This window comes from Crocodylus porosus, unplaced genomic scaffold, assembly GCF_001723895.1.
Source record: "Crocodylus porosus isolate Cpor-Errol unplaced genomic scaffold, CroPor_comp1, whole genome shotgun sequence".
Taxonomy (NCBI): domain Eukaryota; kingdom Metazoa; phylum Chordata; order Crocodylia; family Crocodylidae; genus Crocodylus; species Crocodylus porosus.
The window spans coordinates 53,066,153-53,080,158 of NW_017728943.1; the positions used below are offsets into that span (position 1 = coordinate 53,066,153).

The 14,006-nt window shown below is 40.4% G+C and overlaps 1 protein-coding gene across 1 annotated transcript in view; it reads right to left on the reverse strand.

The window, feature by feature from the left end:
- Window positions 1-14,006, reverse strand: part of EPAS1 (endothelial PAS domain protein 1) — a 120,415-nt gene that overhangs the window by 20,988 nt on the left and 85,421 nt on the right. The gene's annotated exons all lie outside the window — the stretch shown is intronic.

A 14,006-nucleotide genomic window follows, 5' to 3' on the forward strand; every position in this document is an offset into this window, starting at 1 on the left:
AAACTGGTTTATGTGCACTAAACATCTGTTCTGTTACAGGTTTAAACCAGTTTCTGATCACTTAAACTGGTTTATGTGTAATGTCTGTCCCTAGCTTTTGTGGCAAGCGGACACAAACATGGTGTCAAAGATTACAAGCCATACTCCCTTTGGAACATAATGGGAGCAATCCAGGATTCTTAATAATGCTCCCTTGTTACCATGCTTATTTTTCCACACAAGTCTTAATTATTTTAATTCTAAACCACAGGCATTAAAACATTAATTTTTTTTCCTTCAGTAGCTTAATATTAGTTGTCACTGGAAAAATCACTGATTGCAAGTTCACAATGTTATCTACAGCTAAAGATGGCCCTGATCCTGCACTCTTGGCACACCTCACCCACTTCAAGGAAAGATAGGTATGTGCAAGAAATAAAAAGCTTTATTTGGCTTGTCCATTTCGTTTTCTGCCTACATATAATCCATATGGCTTTGGCTTTAAAACTGAAATGCATCAGTGTATTAGCTCATTGCTTTTGGAATTTAATTTAGCTAAACAAAATACAAAGTAAACAAATCCAATGTGAGAGAGTAATATTTAAAAAACAAAATCAGCTGCTCTGCTTCTGCCATGGTATTTCTCAACAAAAATTCCAGAAATATTTTAGCACTTGGGGAGTTACTTGGGGGAGTAATGAGTAATCCACAAACTAAGTAGGATTTACACAAACAGAAGGAATTAGGAGAATTTTTTTAGATGAATAATAATATTAAAAAAGCCTTCAAAATAAGTATGCAAGCACATTATAATAATGATTTGCTGGATATAATTTTATTCTAAATGAACAACTTTTCTAAAATTCAAGGTATAATGCATGCAACAATTTCATGAGAACATTAAAAATGTTCAGGAAACCTAAAATAGATTTCAGTTAGTGAGAAAACCCTATACTGAACAGTAAGGTTGTCACACCTACAGGTGTCACACCTAAGAAGCTATTACTGGATTTTTTTTGTGTGTTACCTATAATACCCTTGGGTGACAATTTTTATTCTTTAAACACACTGCGGTTATAATTGGGAAACTAACACAACAACAAAAAAACAATCGGCTAACCCCTAGGTTGAACTACACCATACAAACCCAGGAAATGCGGACTTAAAATGAATGGTCAGTTTCTCCTAGCATCCAGCACATAAATGCCATTTTCATTAATCTGAACAAATCTATTCTATATACCCCAGGATGGGGTGGGTCAGAAAAGATGACCTGGACAGTGCAGATGCCAGGGCAACTTCCATTAGCTACAGTAGCTTTACAGTAATGCAACACAGTGAAGACTCAAACTCAGAGTTTTGTATACAAAATTTACAAATGCTTAGAAGGGCTTATGACTAGCCTGACTGTTTTCTCAATGCTCAAATGGTTCAATGCCACTAAAATGGATGCAAAAGCCAAGTTAATATTAATGGTAGCCCTCCCTCCCCCACATAGGAGAATATATACAGTGTACGCACTTGTATATGGCTTAATAGCTGACCTGTTGAGCCACGGACTTCAGAAACAAAAACACAGCCCACACCCCTGCAGCTACTTCACCTTGCCCAAGCAACTTCTCTCTGTGCCAGATTCTGGTTACAATATGAGGAATCTAGAGCCCTACTAGTTTAATTGAGATAATGATTTTCTCCATTATGGGAACCCCATAGAACTGGTGCTTCACAGTTTTCGTAGGAACCATGATTAGGCTAGACAGTTTGCAACCTAAAGTGCCCTTTGCTGCAAAAGAGCATTTTATGCATAATTTACATGATTTACATCAGTGGTGGGACAGGATCAGCCACTCATCCTGCTCTGAAGCTAAAGTAGCCACCAATGCATTGATTTTGTTTGTTGTAAATAACATTTCTTCAAACATAACAAAGTAACACAAGTTTGATAAACACTCAGTTTTCTATTTACTTCCTTAATAAATGAACATATACAAAATTACCAACTTCAGACATTAGAAAACCTTTGATAAAGCTGCTAAAAAGTAATAGGAGTGGCTTCAGAATCATGAGATCTCTTTAAAATATACATTTTGGATGCTTTCCTAATTGCCTTCTGCTTTCTGAACCTTTTGATTCACGCTCAGGTCAACTACAACAACTAGAAATATACTTGTTCTTTTTAGTGAAAGATAAGTTTCTTGTGTAGTCATTTTTTTTGAAGCCCTAGCTTTTGAAAATAAAAAAAATACTGTAGGAATCCCAAGAAAATTGTGAAAGTTGGCAACACTGAAAGTAAGTTCTGTAAACAAAGAAAGAATCAAATCAGTGGAGATGTGCCAATATAACTGGCTACAAAATTTGGCTAAAAGCACTAAATTGAGTAAGTAGTCTTTTAAAATCTTGATCTGTTGCCCTTCTGATTAGTTAGTGGCAGAAAAATCAACAGACACTCCAGGTAAGACTGCAACACATGACAAGAAGCAGGTTTTTATAATTCAGGGACTTTGGAATGAACCATAAATGGAAATTTAGGATGGAAGGGGATAGAAATCAACTGAAATAGCAAATAAATAAATAAAATTTAAAATCCCCCCCCCCAAAGCCTGAAGGACAGATAGTGAGCTCCGTTCCTCAGTGATAAACATGTTATTTTTAACTGAGTAAAGGCATGATAACCAGGATAAAAACCGTCAGTGCTATAACAATACTTAAGTTTTCTTTGCAATTCAAATATGGCATTCTTAACCTCCATGCTGATTCTGTGGATTTAATCCCCTATCTCCTCTTTCAATCTGTTCCCAACTTCCTCATTATTAAATTACTGTTCCTGTCATTCCATGGCACAGTACTACCTCTTGTAGCATGATCCTCCTGTGAGGATGTCAGATTTAATTAGATCAAATATAATCTTGGATTTAAGGGTTGTGTCTATGGCAAGGGGCGTGCCAAAGTCCTTTACTAGAATCAGCAGAGTGCACAAACACTATATTAAAACAAAGCTACTAAGATGCTGAGCATCAGAACTACACTGATGCTGTGAGGAATAAATAATACTGAACAGAGGAAATTCTAAACTGAGCCCAAGTAAGAGTGAAATAATATCCAACGATTAAAGTTTTAAAATAGCTACTTCTTATAAATGGACTAAATCATCTGTGTGCCCTTGTTAACTAATCTGTTAATCTGTTAACACTGTGAAGCTTGATTTCACTTCTCCTTAAACATCGTTCAGTATAGCATGACTGTACTTAATTAAAAAGAGAAGATTTAAACGCACAATCTGTTTTTCCCCTACCAAAAAGAAGTAGAATTACATGAAGCATTTCAAGTATACCTGTAAGAAGTACTATATTTACAGCACACCACAGAAACAGTATTTCTACAACTACCGTGGAAGTGACCTTTATTTTATTTAAAGTTCCAGAACCATTTCACACACTTTGGGATCTGATCACTTGCAAGAACTTAAAGCTCACCACAAACTGCAGTCCTTGCAGGAAGGGAAATCGGATTAGCCAATTCCATGCCGCATTATGTGCCACATGCAATGCCAAACGTCCTGCTAGTGCTGCATCATACACATCTCATGACTCTAAATTTACTGGTGTTTTGTGAAAGAACATTGCAGGCAGGAAAAACAGTTAAATATCATCTCTATCCAAAATGTCTGAAATTCCATATTGATTTTTGAGCGACATTCTTGATAACTCTGAATAGCTTTAACAAGAATCTCCTAGTTGCACAGAGTCCCAGATGAACATGTATATGACCATAAATGGTACAGTAGTGAATCAGCCAATTGTAAGGCAGGAAATATGTTTCTGAAAATATGATCAGAGAAGAAAAATAGAACAGGAATATAAATATTTATACGTAATGAGACCAATCAATCATTGTAAAAACTGAGTCCTGAATAATAGCCTTACACTTTGGGTTTGAACTCTGAGCAGAACATCATTTCTCATTCAACTGATGGAGTGATAAAATAGCATAATTTGCTTTAGAGTAGTTTAGGACACTTGCTTTGTGTTTTCAATTAACATTTCTATTACATTCTCAAAAGAATACATAGCTGCTAATTAAGGGGATAGCAGTAATTCCATCTGAGGAAGACGGGAGTGATTGAAAAGCCATGTTCCCCTTTATCTCTGTTCCATAACGTAAGTATTCTTCTGGAATTTTAATTTTGCTGGACTGCCTTCTACATTTTATGAGCTAAATTTTCTCGCAGCTACACGGACTGGGGCAGTTTCTGGACTCTGTTATTCTGCTGTAACTGATATCAGAATCTCTCAAGGCGTTAGGGAAAGATACACAAGCCTTGAGGGCAGAATCTGTCTTGTTGCTGATGTTTGAATGTGGTTTTGAGAGCTATTTTACTTTCTGCTGGACCTCCTATTTTTAGTCATTGTCAAAATATCTTGGACTAGCAGTGGCACGCAGCCAGCATAAATTATTTTGTGATTAAGGTACAAGATGGAATATTGGTGATTTTGTTTCTGTTCTGGCACCTGTTTTCTCTTCCACTGGAATATCATACTCCTTGTTTAAGCTTTATTTACCATGTTATTCATAAAGGAAATGCCGGACATAGTAAAAGTACATTTAAAAAATGTCCCAGGACTGCAGTGAGCTCAAATATTGTCCCAAGCTCGTGTCAAAGGCTGCCCTTCACCATCCCTGTTACCCTAATTCCAAAAGTGAACCCAGTCAATTAGGTTGGGGGCTGACTGGACATGATACTAGCCACCACTCCCATAGAAACTGGTGTGCCTTAAGCATGTCAGCTCAATAAACCATCTAGGCTTGACTGGGCTTTAGACCTTTTGATATATGTGTCCTTTGCTACTGGTTTTGCAGCTATATGATGAGCTGAAACAAATGCTATACTTTATTAAGCTGAACATATGATGAGAGTATTTTATTTAATTAATAAATGTATTAATTTGAAGTTAATAATGACTTAGAAGCCTCTTTCATTTACTTGTTTTCCAACTAAATTTTAAAACATCTTAACTATATTGACCTATGACAAATTGATTAAAAACCCTTATATAATACTATCTTGCATAATAGAGTTACTTCTGATTTATACCACCATAACTGAGAGCAGAATAAAGCCATCTGGTTTTTGCCTTATCTTTCAAACAGATATGATGAAACCTGTTGTGTGTGTGTGTAACAATTAATATCCACATTGGGACTAACATTATCTGAGGTTAATTTTTCCCCTGGGAAGCCAGAATTATAAATAAAATCTAAGACTTTTATCCTAAACTAGGATGCTATATCACAGTTTTCCTCCAAAATTGCTCCACTCTAAAAAGGCAAAACAATCTCTCATCAGGCTTAGTGGTCCCCTTTCCAGCATTAAAAATATGGGTGTAGTGATGTATATGCCAGGAAAACTAAAGTAATTTTAGGGTAATGTTGTAGCCATGATGCCTCAGGAAAAAAGGCAAGAGGCAAGAATTTTTGTGGGTGATGTCTTTTATTAGACTAGCTATATGGTAGGGAGGCAGATTGTGCCTGTTTTTTTCCTCAGAGAACTGAAGATTACGGTGGTACCTGAGAGTTCCTTTATGTCCCTCCCAACTATGGAGTTGATCCGATAAAAAAGATATCCCACACAGGAAACTTTGCCTCTTGCAAATAATTTTATGGGTTTATGAAAATTTGATCCAAATGCAGATAACAATATCATATTTGTATTTTGACTTTACTATCAAGGAACATCTACATTGTGATATGTTGATCTATCCATATTTCAAGTACCTCCACTTAGAAGGGTCTACTGAGCATCACTTCCTTCATCAAAGCAGTAGAATAATTTTAATGTATATTGACTTTAGTTGAACTAATAATGTTCCCACTTCCCTCTCTTGAAAATCTGCCCCAGTGTAAATGTGCTATACACCTGCAGTAAATTGTTCCTTGGATTATGAAAGCATCTAGCGGATCAGTACTTCCACACTGTAGCTAAAATAATCCTTCCTCTAAACCACTTATCCATGACTGATAGAGCAAGAGGGGATTTAAGCTTACCAAAAACAAATGGTTCAATCAGGTATTCAGCAAATACATTTTAAAGTCAGGATCTTAATTTCACATGTTTACAAGTCAACCCTTCATTTTTGTGTCTATAACGCTACTGAAACTTATCAAGACTTTTCTAACAGACACACATCCCCTCCCTCCTACTTCTGCCCCCAACACACACAATCTCTCTCTCTTTCTTTCACTGTACAGACATATGTATATTTTATCTTTCTGAAAGGACTTTGCAGGATGGCATATCATACCTTCTCATTCCAAGGAGACAAGTTTATCTTATGTCAACCTATCCTATTGTATACGGACGGGGTTTTATGCAACAGCCATCATTGTACCATCGGGGGAGGGGCGGAAACTAACACAAACCAAAATGACTTTTGTCAACAAGCTAGTTTCTGCTCCATGCCCTGAAACTTCAGTAAATTACGTAATGTTTTGTTTATTAGCTATCTTATCCTTATATTAGGTGCTAATAGGCAAAGGTTGTTTTGCCATTGGAACCAAGACCAAAGGAGTGAGTTTTGTCGAAAGTGGTGAGGCATGCAATTATTTTTAGTTTCACCAGGGTTGAATTTCAGTTACAAGCGTCTGCTAAGATAGCCTTGTCTCCTGCGCATATATACATCTCTCTTAAGCCAGAACATCCATTATTCTTCTCTAGCACTGTTGTATAGGGTAGTTGAGGTGTTTCTATAGGCTTCCCATACCTAGTTTGTTGAATGCTTCAAAAATAAAGACTTTAAGCTTAACCTGGCATTCAATGGGGATCTTATGGAGCAAGCAGCATACAATGGTGATGTGCGCTTGATAGAGGTATTGCTAAGGAAGCAAGTTGCCAAATTCAGTGCCCATTGACAGCTTCTTCAAGGTTTATGCTCTCAAGCCAAGGCATATTGGTTGCAATTATTCAGCCATGTTATTCAGAACATGTAAGACCAAGTTATCCTTGAAAATGATGGGGCACAGTTTCCTAGCAAGCCACAGAAAATGCTTTTTATGCCCAGTGCTATGATAAATGTGATAAATTCCAGTGTCAATGAGAGGTCCAAGAGAACTTCTATAGTGTAAGCTATCTTGACAATCTGTGGATAAATGTCCTCAGCTAGAACAGATATCATAACGTGACAAGCACTTCAAAGTGTTTCTGCCTGCCTACCAGAGTAAGTTCCATCTTGCATGGTGTTAGCTTCAGCCACTGTATCCTCATCCATGTGTTTCTGCTTGCCACATACGGAGACTGCTGGGCAATGGTGGTGGTGGTGGTGTTTATGATGTGAAGAATAAATAGTTGATTGCTGTCTGTCCAGTATTGGTATTTGAATCCATTATGTCTCAGTATTTATCCCATCAGCTGCAAGTAGATACTGAATTGGACAGGAGAGAGGCCTGAACCAGATGGTACTCCAAAGTTCTGTTGACACAGGAGTGGTTGCCCATTAGCACCCTACGGGTATAGTCCTCAAGAAAATAAATCAGACCATTTCAAGACATTCCCTGTCAAATTTAAAAGGAAGGATGAACCATCCTGTAGTTAATTATGTCAAATGCTATTAAGAAGGCTAAACCCATAATCTGTACAGAAGTTTTCCCTTATCCATTGAAAAAGGAGACCATTCTTCACCGCCTTCAGCTGTCAAAAACAAATCCCTAGATACAACTCCAAGTGCTATTTAAAATGGAAAAAAACCTATGACTATTTTCATAACAGCTAAGTAGTCAATCATGGTACACTTTTTGAGAAAGAGGTACTGAGAACTGATGCTGTAGTGCATGCACACAAAGAGGATAACAGCCAAATGTAACGTCATCTTCAGTGTACTTCAAAAGACCAATTTTTCTTTAGTTTATGGTTATCTCATTTCAAACTCCAAGAAAAACCTTGCTATAATATGGCTCACTGCTGGTTGTCTTGTGATGCTCTGGTATCATCAGACTGTGATCCAACCATCAACATGTGGCAAAGAAAGATGCTGCTGCATCACCCCACCAATAGTTTGTGATATTTCTAGTGTCCTGGAAGCTGTGGCTGGTGCTTGAAAAATGAGTTGACTAGACACTTTTATTCAGGCACAAACTAGACAAAGAACAAACATTTTTGCTTTAGAAACTACCAGAACGCATCTACCATGGCATTTTCAAAAAACACCAAAATAACAACAAAAATGCACATTCCACTTAAAAAAAATTCTGGTTTTAATATTCATCACTCTTAACGGGCTATTTCCCTTCCTTGGCTTATAATTCCAAGTGATATTTAAAACTCCAGTGACTTCTTACAGTTAAAGGATAGGGGACAAAATACTTGGGAGAAGGTTATGAAAAGTTCTATCAAGTTGAAAATATAAGTAGTGGGCTGCAAGAAACGGCATTGCAAACCAAACTACAAATAAAAAACATACATTCAGAGATTCTTAGGCAGCATCAAATCATTATGTTAATCTGACTTTCTGCCTAGCACAGGTTGTAGGATTATATATTCTGATTATTTAATCAAATTTTTAAAAACTTTACATATCTTTCAAAATTCATCCACCCTTGATTTAAATACTTTTGCGAGAGAGGATATGTACAGTGGCCTAATGGCTAGCTACTACCCCAGTTAAACTGCATTACTCCCGTTCAAAATTATCTGACCTCAGCTTCCAACCACTGGCCACCTTGTCAGCTAAACTAAATAGCCACCTGCTATTAAAAATCTTTTTTTTATGCGTAAGTTTTTATGGACTGAAATCAAGTCATCCTTTCACTTCCAAATACTCTGAGCAATAGTACTGCCAGAGCTCCTTGTGGCTTGCAGTTTCTCTTACAGGTAAGCTCACCTAACAGAAAGCTGATTAGTAGTACTGTACCCTAAAACAAGAAAACAACTGATTTGTTAAATGTCTGTTAAACTCCTCCAACAGCCTTCCCACAGGAAAAAAACTCCTTCAGTAATATTAACCCCAGTCTGACAAGCAACAAAGTTTCCCTGGAGACCTGGCTTTTGCCTCATCTGGAAATGGCTCAGTAGGTTTAACAATCTTTCAAACTACAACTGGAATATGCCTCTTCTTCCAGTTTCATTTCAGACTGGATTTGTCTTCCTTAAGCTATATCCAGAGAAGCACCTTTAGGTGCTCCCATCCAAGCGGTGTTGTTAATAGCAGGGACTGAGGCAGAGTTTAGATACCACTCTACCTTATTTCTGGACCACAGTGGAGCATACACTGAAAACAGGCACCTAGGCTTCCATGCCTGGGTTTAGCAGCTAAGTTTAGGTAGCTAGGAAGGTCTGTGGTTCAAAATGTAAGCACCATAGGAATTTAGGTGCCTAATAGCCTTGGTGGCCACTGACATAAGGCTTGTCAAACCTTCTCTTTTTTAGACTCAGGTACCCAAAACCTACCTAGTTACTATTTTAGGTGCCTAAAATACTTCTCTGGATCTTGCCCTTTGTGACTGTTCACACGAGTGAGAACGTTTGTTTCACCAGGGACAGGTAGCAGCAACACACCTTCTTGTCTCCAGGGAATACCCATGCCACGCACCCTCTGGCATGGGCGACTGGTGCCTCCAGAGTCTGGGGGGGGCACCAGCAGGGCACGACCCTGGGGGGACAGAGGAGGATCCCCCAGGGGCTGGCTGCTGAGCGCACCAGCAGGACAGTGGCAGCAGCGGAAGTGCTGGCACTTCCACCACTGATGTGCTACCAGCGGAGCCAAAATCAGGGGGTGGGGCACAAGCGCTCTCCATGCCCCTCTACCAACTGGAGCGCTCACTGTCAAGGGGGCAGTAGCTCTCTCAGGGAGGGCATGTGCTCCCCCTACACATCACCTATGCCCTCTGGCATGCAGCAGGTTACCCTGGGTGGAGTAGGGGAGGCTGAAGCCAGCAACTGTGCTGGTCCCAGCAGCCTTACCTGGAGTCCTGGGGGCTTCAGGGAGCTGCAGCTGCAGCACTCCTGCAGCTGAGAGTATGGCCGGCAGCCGGAGCATTGCTCTGGCTGGTCAGGTTCAAGTTTCAGGTACTGCATGTTGCTGCCACGTGCTTTGCTCTTCTTTTTTTTTGGCATGGATCTCCTGGGGTCAAAAGACACCCCCGCGCTGCAAGGTAACTGCACAGGGAATGCCTGCATACATATTATATGGCGCAGCAGGTGTGTCTGCGGAGCCACATACTGCACGTCCGCACTCATTTGGACGTGGCTTGTGCGTGTTTTCTCTCTGGTGCTGTATCCCCAGGTTCTGAAGTTTCTGACAGAATCCTTGACTGTTTTTTCTTCTTTTTTAGGTTGTCGATGTGTCAGCTTTTCAGTAAAGTTTACCCACTGCTAGACAGGAACAGCAAGCCCCAAGGATTTCCTGAAGAGAAACTGATGCATTCTGTGTGTGAGGTTTCTCACTTCTCCCTTGACTTTGCAGACATTTCACAACTATTGTCAACTCAACAGAAGATGAACAACACACACAAGCATAGCCCTCCTCTAAAATGTGTGTAGCCTTGCTGGAGAAACATGTATCTCTTGAAATATTCTACAGAAAAATCAACCCAGAAGATGTAGCATGTCACTACGAGCACCAGCTCATACAATTAAGACACTTTAACAAAAGTTGTTTCTGGAAAGCATCTCCTGATATGTAAGGCAGGAGCTGAACCTTCAAATCACAGAGTTAATTGTGCCTGTGTTAAAGACAGTGAAAAATTAAAGGGCAAGCATTAACTCCTCCTGGTCTCATTTTTAAGCACCTACAAAATAAGTCTGGTAGACAGTCAGCTTCGTAACGTAGCAAAGACTCTTTCCCCAGAGGCCTGAAACTGAAGTGAGTTTATGGCCTTGTAGCTGTGAGGCACACTGATCCTTATTTTCAGTAGCAAGCAATAGCATAAATAGGCAAGGAGGGCACCTGTCCTGGGTGCTGACTATGAGGAGGTGCTAGAATATCCCTACCAGGACTTTTTGCCACATCAGGGTAAGCTCTATAGCCTGGCGACAGGAGTGGGCTAAGGCAGTGCCACACCAGTCAGTGTATCTGCAGGAGCGAGGGCAAATGGAATGAGAAGAATGCAACTCTACTCCCCACAATGAGCTTCCTACACCACTGATAGCAACATCTTATTTTTAATGCTGCTGTTGCAACTTTATGTTTTAAATCACATTTTTAAAAGGTCTAGTTAATACACTGGAGTCTTCACATCAAAATCCATTGTAGGGCTAATTTTCAAAGATGTTTGATTAAATTTAACCCAAAGACTTTTCCTGTGCATGAGCATTGTGTTTGTGTACACAATCAGGTTCATGTACAAATTAAATTTTAAGGTAATTTAAAATGCTTTGAAAAATTAGGTCATTTCATAGTTTCATAGTTTCTAGGGTCAGAAGGGACCTGAGTAGATCATCTAGTCCAACCCCCTGCCATGGCAGGAAAGAGTACTGGGGTCAGACAACCCCGACAAGGTGTTTGTCTAGCCTTGTCTTAAAGACCCCCAAGGTAGGAGCCAGCACCACTTCTCTTGGAAGTTGGTGGTTCCAGATCCTAGCCGTCCTGACTGTGAAGTAGCGCCTCCTGATATCTAGCCTGAATCTACCTTCTGCTGGCTTGTGACCGTTATTCCTGGTCATTCCTGGCAGTGATTGGGGGAACAGTGACTCCCCCAATGCCTGCTGACCCCTCCTAACTAGTTTGTAACAGGCCACTAGATCCCCCCTCTGCCTTCTCTTGTGGAGGCTGAACAGGTTCAGGTCCCGTAGCCTCTCCTCGTAGGGCCTGCCCTGCTGCCCCCGATCATGCAGTGGCCCTCCTCTGGACCCTCTCGATGCTGTCCACATCGCTCTTGAAGTGCGGCGCCCAGAACTGGACGCAGTACTCCAGCTGCGGCCTGACCAGTGCCGCATAGAGGGGGAGGATCACCTCCTTGGACCTGCCTAAGATGCATCTGTGGATGAATGACAAGGTACGGTTGGCCTTCCTGACTGCATCCCCACACTGCCGGCCTATGTTCATCTTGGAGTCAATGATGACTCCAAGATCCTTTTCTGCCTCTGTATTGACAAGAAAGGAGTTCCCCAGCCTGTAGGTATGGTGCCAGTTGTTCCTCCCCAGGTGCATCACTTTGCACTTGTCAGTGTTGAATCCCATCCTGTTCTCCGCCCGCCCACCCCACTCTTTAGAACTTCTCACATGTCCACCATTTAATATGCATGCATGTGGTGCTCAGCCACACATGGATTTCAATGTTATGTTTGCTTCTAGGTTCTGAAGACATCTATGCTCTCAGTTCCAGGTAGCCAGTCATATTTCTAATCTTGCATACAAGGTTCTCATGCATGATGACTAACTTAGGCTGCCGCACTGCATTATTTAAAGTAATAAAACCTTTATTCACAACTCTTTAAAAGTCCTCAATCTATCAAGGAAATTAACTGTTTAAAGCTTCTATAGGAATTTATGCATGTGATTCACTTTAAAATGAGTCCCATTGCCAAACACATTGATTTTTATGGGATGACTCCTATGCTGCATGTTGGCATATGAGCATTTGTGGGGTTAGGGACCACACTTCCAATCTGTACCTACCAAGATGGATACATTCCTAAAATATAAGGATAACCTGGTATCATAATACGCAGAGGGTAGCAGTATTGACTTAAAACCTGAAAGTTTGAAGTGAGACTTTTGCTCCAGTGACATGAAGTCCAAATCACCAAGAAAGTTTAGGTATAAGATATTGTAACATTAAATGGATGCGAGATATACTAATTAAACATTCTCTGCCTTTCACTTGGCCAGAAAGAACATCCCTGTGTCACGGCTTCAACAAACTCATTAAGGAATTCTAATACATTCTAATAAAATTCTCCATTGGAGAATATGTAATGTATAGCTGGCTTGCTTGGTAACCTCTTTGGACCAAGCAAATAAGAAAACAGTATTTCATTTGTAACCACAAGGCATAGGACTGTACATAAGTAAGGGCCATCAAAACAAACCTCTGTGTCCATTTTTTAAAACAACAGCCTGGATTTATGTTAACATTAAAATTATTAAAATGATCAAGACTAATGTGATGCTCTGAGCTGTCTCATCTTCTGCCAGTAAGTTTACAATATTCAACAAAATATATACCTATAGTTATTTTAAGTATGCAAGTAAAATCTTGTTCTCCCCACCTGCACCTTCTCATCATCAACTGTGGTTCCAGCACCACATCAGCGATGCATCTAAGTCACCCAGAAATATGTCTGTGTTGCTGTGTATTGCATGCTTTTTCCAGTCTTTGGTAATAGTTATTACACTGATTTAGTCATTGAAGGATTAGGAACAGACATTCAAAAAGCCTGAGCCTGAATTGATTCAATCTTTGCAGGTCAGTTTAACCTGGCTGGCTAAATCAGTCTGTAAAACAGAGAGACATCCCAGAAATGCAGGCAAATGCCTGCAGTGGCTCAGACTAGAAACTGGGGGGGGCATGAGAGTAGCTTTCCCATTTCTTCCATAGTGCTAGCTGAGGGGGGCATGGCCAGTCCTGGGCAAGACACTCTGATTAGGGAGGGGTTTCGCCTCTCCCCTTTTCTGACCAGCTTAGCAGGAAATTGATAACTCAGTGTTTATCACACCATTAAGAAAACAACAGAGGGACATTACCAGCTACCTGCTGATTTTGCCTTTGTCCTGTCTGCCACAGCATGGACCGTAGCCAGCATGTGGTCTGTTACTTACCAAGGCAGAATGGACAGGGCAATCTCTGCTTAGCAGGGAGTGGGGAAGGGGGGGAAAAGCAGGGGGAAGCCAGGCAGACACCTGCAGTCTCTGTCAAGCTCCATCCAGGGAGCAGAAGGGAGGGGCCGCCTCTGCTGTGGAGCAAAGAACCCCACCCAGCCCAGAGAGCATGCCACGATGCTGGGGGAGACTGGTTTAACTTAAACCAGCAAGGGGTCTGGGACAGACATTGCATAGACCAATTTGACCCAAATCAGTTCAGTTTGATACTACATTCAA